Below are 6,684 nucleotides of genomic sequence, written 5' to 3'. Positions count from 1 at the left end.
AATGTGAGAGTGGTATCAATTTTCTCATCTAAGTCTCGGCAAGAAAACAAATAAGGGTTGCCAAATGTCAACCAATAACTTTTAAGTAAATATTGTATCATTACTTTAGTTTTTGAAAAAGGAACAACCTCAAAAGACTAAATATTAGATGAGATTACTTGTACATCAGTATGCTCGCACTTTAGACTGACACACATCATTAACCAAGCAGCCATTATCTGCGAAATGATGAAGGGTCAAATATTCCCTGCAGCAGGGAGGATTTAATTAAGTTCAAAATTGTTTAAAAAAACTATCACGAAATACAATCAAAGTCAATCTGAACAAAAGTTTGACAGAGAAAAAACCTGAAACTTTTCATTTGTTTTAACATGTTTTGCATGTTTCATACGCTTTACATGCTTGATACGGATCTCATTTGTCTTCAGAGGGACAGGTTCAGCAGTAACAGTGTACTGAGTTTGGATGTAGTGATTTTGTAAGTGCATGCAGTGACATATTAGGCCTGGGAATATAAGCGACGGTGCAATGGTTTACACTGCTGTTGGTTTTTATATGGACTGAATTTGTATTTCTGTCATGTTTCAAAGCGTTAGTGATAATGTTATTTGTTTTTAGATAAGCAAATACCATGCATATATTTCTAAGGTTGTTTTTCCTATTGGCATCCCAGACATTTAACATAAGAGCTAAGGGTACGATTTGTTGCAAGGGACGGGAATGAAGCAAAACAAAATGGTAATGGCCAGACACAAAACTCAAGTTTTTATTTCTCACTTTTTTAATCATGTTGGCTGGACTTGAGGAAGAAAAGCTACCCTGAGGAGCTCCGCTTCTCTGAAAACAGTGTAGCAACCTCAGAAACTTGTGTGCATGTGTATTTTTTCTTCCCTACATTATTATTCTGCAATCATCCAAGCTACACTGCTCATCCAGCAACACTGGGTTGAGATGCAGTGCAGGTAGTCTGAGGGAAGGAGAAACTATAAAGGATCGATAAACAAAAGTCAGCATTTTTTTTAAGTTTTATTTCAGTCTGAGAAAAAAATGACAGGATAAAATTAAAAACTGCATGTTTTTAAGTCCTTGACTGACAAAATAAACAGTGATAGTTAAGATTTTATGATTTTTACCACTTTTACTTTCGGCTTGACTGTAACATTAGAATTTATTTAATAAAATGGGGCGTACAGGCGATTGACTGAATCCAAAGATCATTTGGAAATCGGGCACTGCCAGGATGAGAAAGCCATTATGTTAAAAGGAATAATTTGACATAGTGGGACACACACTTCCTGGCTTTCTAGTGAAGTGCATTTCCCAAAATATCACACTACTGTCACATGTTATGTGCCATTGTGTATCATGGGACTCATCTTAGCTTTTTACTTTTTTGCAGTTGACAATTACCGACATTCCTCCCAGCAGCAGTCATTAACATTTGCCTGAAAGTCATATGGTGCATTTTTCCTCCTGTACATTCCATCAAAGAAATAATTAATTTAAAAATCCTGTCTTGTAATGTCATGATTATTTGCTGTTGCATTTGTAATTCCATCATATAGGCTATTTGATGGATTCCAAGTTTTTTAAACTTGTACCCCATTTAATTTATTGAATGTCTTTTTGTTTTATCTTACTTTTGTTTAGTCAAATCTGTCCCGCCGCCACCTAAGCATTGTCTTAGCATTCATTCCAGTTGTGGAAATGTTTTGAACTGCAAACATGTTGAGACAACGTCAGAATGGGGCATTAGAATATGTGTTGAATGTTCATCCTTGTACCTGTCATTAAGCCTTGTTCTCTTATATGAATGTCAAAGAATGAATATATGATTTATTTTTGTCATCCCACTGTGCCACCCAACTGCTGCACATCAACTCAGGTTCAATTATCATGTGTGGTTAAAGTGGACAAGCTGTTAAGAGGGATTTTCTTAAGGTGGGGAGTCCTCCAGGGCAGTGTATTGGGTCCACTACATTTGTAAATACATGAGAAAGGAAGCTCTTGAAAGTTTACTTTGTCCCTTCAGCTTGACTGTAGGTTTCCTTTTTTCAAGTTGCTGTATTGTGAAAGTAGTCACTGCTGTTGTGTTTTTTTTCTACCTTTTAGACGATAAGGTTTGTAGCTATGGGGAAACTGAGAAGAACTTAAATGTTTTTTTCCTGTAGCAAAGAGGAAGTTTGAAGCCCAGTGGGGAACCATTTTTAAGTAACCATTGTGCTAGCCTCAACCTCCCCGTATGTGAATGTGAAATGTACATTTTGTATAACAAAAAGATAATTTATGAAGTCAAAAAGAAGTATTTTTAATGTTTCCTTGTGCAAAAAAAAGTAATGTTTACCTTCAGTGTTTCTTTTCCAGAAATGAAAAAAAAAGAAAATAAATGTTACAGATAAATATAAAGAATGTAGCTTGCGTCATAAAAGAAAAAGTAAGAATTGAATGTCAAGTAAAGTCATTCTACAAGCACTTCTCTTCGCTTGCAGTCCAAATCAGTTTACAAGACCAAATCAATGTGAAGAAGCAAGAAACAAAAGGAGAAGTGCAGAAGATCTAATCAATATTATTGTTGTTTCTATTCCCTGGTTTCTCATTGTGGGAGAGCAAAAAATATATAAAACACTCAACAGGCCTCCAAAAGACTAGTTAGACTTTGTGAGTGGACAGCAGAGGGATTCATTACTGGAGCTACACAGTGCTCTCTAAAACTCAAAACATTTTACAGGACAGAACAGGGTTGATTCATACAATAGCATGAGGAATCACTGAAGGAGCACAATAATACAGACGCAGTTAGTGATGATGGGGTTAACTCGGGTAAAAGTCTTTATTCCAAATTGTATTGCATCTTCATTACTCACAGAAAACATGCAAAGAGAAGCAGATGAATGTCCCCATTGTTTGGATGGTATTAGTATTAACTGGTACAACCTAAATTATAAAGATGTATTTACTTCTAAGGCCACTTATAGGTTGATAACATTTGACATTAGCACTTATCCGAAACCATGTGCCTTCTAAGGGACCTTACAAAGGAGATTGGTGTGAGAATGGGGCTGAACATTGTTGAACATAATAAAATAAACCCAAAGTTGTATTCATATTTTCTTTGGAAAAAGTGCTATACTTTGCCCTTATTATATAATAGTAACATAAAACTATTGATTGTCTCAATTCCGTTTGCAATTAATAACTGTAAGTGCACAAATAATTTAAGATGGTGTACATTAATATCAGTAGGATTAGCACTTGCCCAAAAAACATGCATAACAAAATGTTATTTGTATGTTATATCCCTGCCATTCTTTCATTTTTGACTAAGAGACAAAACTTTTACTTTATTGGACACACCCCCTAAAATACCTGAAAAAATACACACACACACCTCAAAGCTAATAACTTTTGTACAGTCCCTAAACTTAACCCAAATGTGAATTCCAATGTACGGAATAGCACTTAAATGTAAAGTTAATCGTCTAAATTCCAAAAGACCATATGAAATGTATGTTCCTTTTTGACTTGGCCTAACTTAAATTGGATTATACATTTACAAAAGAGACAGAGAGAAGAAAGACAAACGCAGGTGATACATACCATTAAAAACTTTATTCCATGTATTATGTAAGACCAGATCTATTTTAGACTTGCATGGGTTTAATTAGAACACATTTGTCCCAGTTTACTGCTCCTAAAATATACATTTGTCCCAGTTTACTGCTCCTAAATATTTACGCACAACGGTTTCACAGGAGACGTGATTATTTAAAAAAAAAAGGCATTTTCTTCACGGTTCAGTTTATTCTGTTTACAAACACATGCTCAGTCCTCCCCGTTGATCCTCCGTTGCAAGTCACCAGCGCCAGCAAGGCAGTAGATTGCGCAGTCATCTCCACATGGGGCAATATGACAACCCGACCAACAGCACAAACTACTACCTCAACCAGCGCCTGGCCTCACGGTGCTCTCTGGATTTTTTTTTTTTTTTCCTTTGTCCTCTTCACTCCATTTTCAACCGGAATCCTCGTTCTGTGTGTGTGTCGTTGTGCGTAAAAAGCGCACGGGGAAAAATGGCGTGCGCGTAAAAACGTGGCCGCAATAAAGAGGCAAAAAACCCCACCCAAAGAAAAAACACCTCCTGTACCTTTCACACATTTCCTGCAGCCGCTGCTCTCCTCAGATGACCTCGGTGGAAACGGCATATGGTGGATTCCCGGAGAGGCTCAGGCGACACGCATCGCTTTGTCATATTCCCCAAAAAAAAAAAAAAAAAAAAAAAAAAAAAAAGGGATAGTGGTGCAAATGTTTCCTTTACATGATGGCATTATAAAGTAAAAGCAGTATTACACGAATGAGCCGAAGGAAGAAAACAATTCATGATCGTCACAGTTCGGCTATCAGCAATACTGCAGACATCCAAACATTAAATCACCATAAACACATCACAATGTCTAGCAAATTTAATTACACACTAGAATAAATGACGTTGTTTTTTTTTTAAAGTATTGAAGGAAAAACATTGTATTATATAATTTTTCAGGGTTATAAAGCAAACGATATAGACTACTCAAAAAGTCACAATAAACGCAGATCATTATATAAATATTACCCGGATTTGGTTGCGTGTGAGACACCGCAAAGCCTCCACGTCGTCTCCGGTGCTTCACCTTGCAGCTGGACTGCAGCAGACTGTTTTATAATCTATTGTTGTCTGTTTCTGTCTCTGCGTCGTGAGGAGAAGTTGTACCGCTATCAAAACACACACACACACACAAAACGTGTACAAATCCACATCGGGGCGATGCGCGATTTTCTTTTGCCCTTTTCTCCCTGAAAAATGCCGCATGTCAGGTAGGTGTGGAGGATGAGTGGATTTGGCGGAGCAGCGTGGATAAAATTCGCGGGGAACGTCAGGACGGGTGTAGGCGACGGCGGAGATCAGAGAAAACGCAGAGGTCTCACTCTGATGGGTTTTCACGAAACAGCCAACAGAGAAGAGAACCTGCCAGAGTGGGCCATCAAATAGTTGGGAAGTGGTGCCTATTAGCAGGGGCGCCGAAAAGGGGGGGGTAAAGGAGACGGATTCTAGGGGCCCATGATGGAGGGGGGCCCAGAGAGGCCCCTAATGATGATGAAATTATAATACAGAAAAAATAATGACACTAAGTTGATGATGTCAAATGATAGTCAAAAATACCATTAAAATGCATAATTGTATGTAAAATAGCATCAAAAAATTTTGCCGCTGTGTTGGGGGCCCTGTAAAGATTCTTTTCATGGGGCCCAAAATCCCTAGCGGCGCCCCTGCCTATTAGACTAAAATATTCATATGATGGAAATGATGAAGCAGCAAATCGTTGCAAGTGATACAAAGGTGTATGTTGGTAATAATCCTCAGCTTGTTGATATTTTTTTCTGGTCAACTTTTTTTTTTCTACCTTGTTTTTTCCCACAATCTTCTTGACCAGTTGAAAGGGTGATGAATGGTGAAAAAGGATAATAATTATGACCAGTTCATATATTTGTACCTTTCACCGAAAGAGCTTATTTTTCCCAGCTAATCAACGGTGTCTGCTAAATGAAATCAATAAAATCATATTGAAACAAAAGTTATAAGTGAATTGGCTAAAATATATGTCTAACTGGCTATATATATATATTTTTTGCAAATAAAAAAGAAAAACTAAATATACATGGTCATAAGTATTCATTTGCTGTGACACTATATTTAACTATATTTCTTCTGATATATATATATGATATATATATATAAGACCTATATATAATATATATATATATATTATATATATGTAATATATATATATATATATATATATATACATACATACAGTACCAGTCAAAAGTTTGGACACACCTTCTCATACAGAACAAATGAGAATCATGAGGTCTGCCCAAGGAGCTCAGAGACAGAACAATTGTGGCTACTACTTTGAAGAATCTAAAATATAAAACATTCTGGTTTGTTGAGCATTTGTTTGTTTACCACATAATTCCATATGTGTTCCTTCATAGTTTGGATGTCTTCAATATCAATCTACAATGTAGAAAAAAATAAGAATAAAGAAAAACCATTGAATGAGAAGGTGTGTCCAAACTTTTGACTGTGCAAATATATAATATATATATAATATATATATATTCTCTGATCCAAAATCAGCATTTAGGTTTACTTTATAACAATCTCTTTCAGTAAATTGGTTTCTGTTTTCTGGTAGCGAGTGATCCTCTGTTCTGCAGACAGCCGGCCCTTCTCCTCCTCCTCCTCATTGGTTAGCAGGATGAGCCGCTGCTCTGGGGAACCTCCCAGCTGTGAGCGGGCAGAGAACCCGTCAGAACCCGGAGAGAGAGAACACCGTGTTCCTCCTCACAGATCAGCCTGCAGCTGCTTCACACACTGGAGACAGAGTGGAAAATAAAATGGAAGGCTTTGTTTTAAGTTCTGCTCAAAGAGAACATCAACAACTCGATGATTCAGAGGGCTGAAAGCTGCTTCATTTTCCCGTAATTTTTGAGAGAAATGTAGGCTGCTGCAAGAATTACAATATCATAAAAAGTATATTTTGGAATTTCCCTTTAACTTTGATACTGCTTATGTGAGAACTAACAAGTGTACCTTAAATTCTATATGAAGAATACACAGTGTAACAGTTCATAGACAGACGC

The sequence above is a fragment of the Anoplopoma fimbria genome, chromosome 23, assembly GCF_027596085.1.
Source record: "Anoplopoma fimbria isolate UVic2021 breed Golden Eagle Sablefish chromosome 23, Afim_UVic_2022, whole genome shotgun sequence".
In the NCBI taxonomy this organism is placed as follows: Eukaryota; Metazoa; Chordata; class Actinopteri; order Perciformes; family Anoplopomatidae; genus Anoplopoma; species Anoplopoma fimbria.
Note: the sequence above shows the minus strand (reverse complement) of the source record.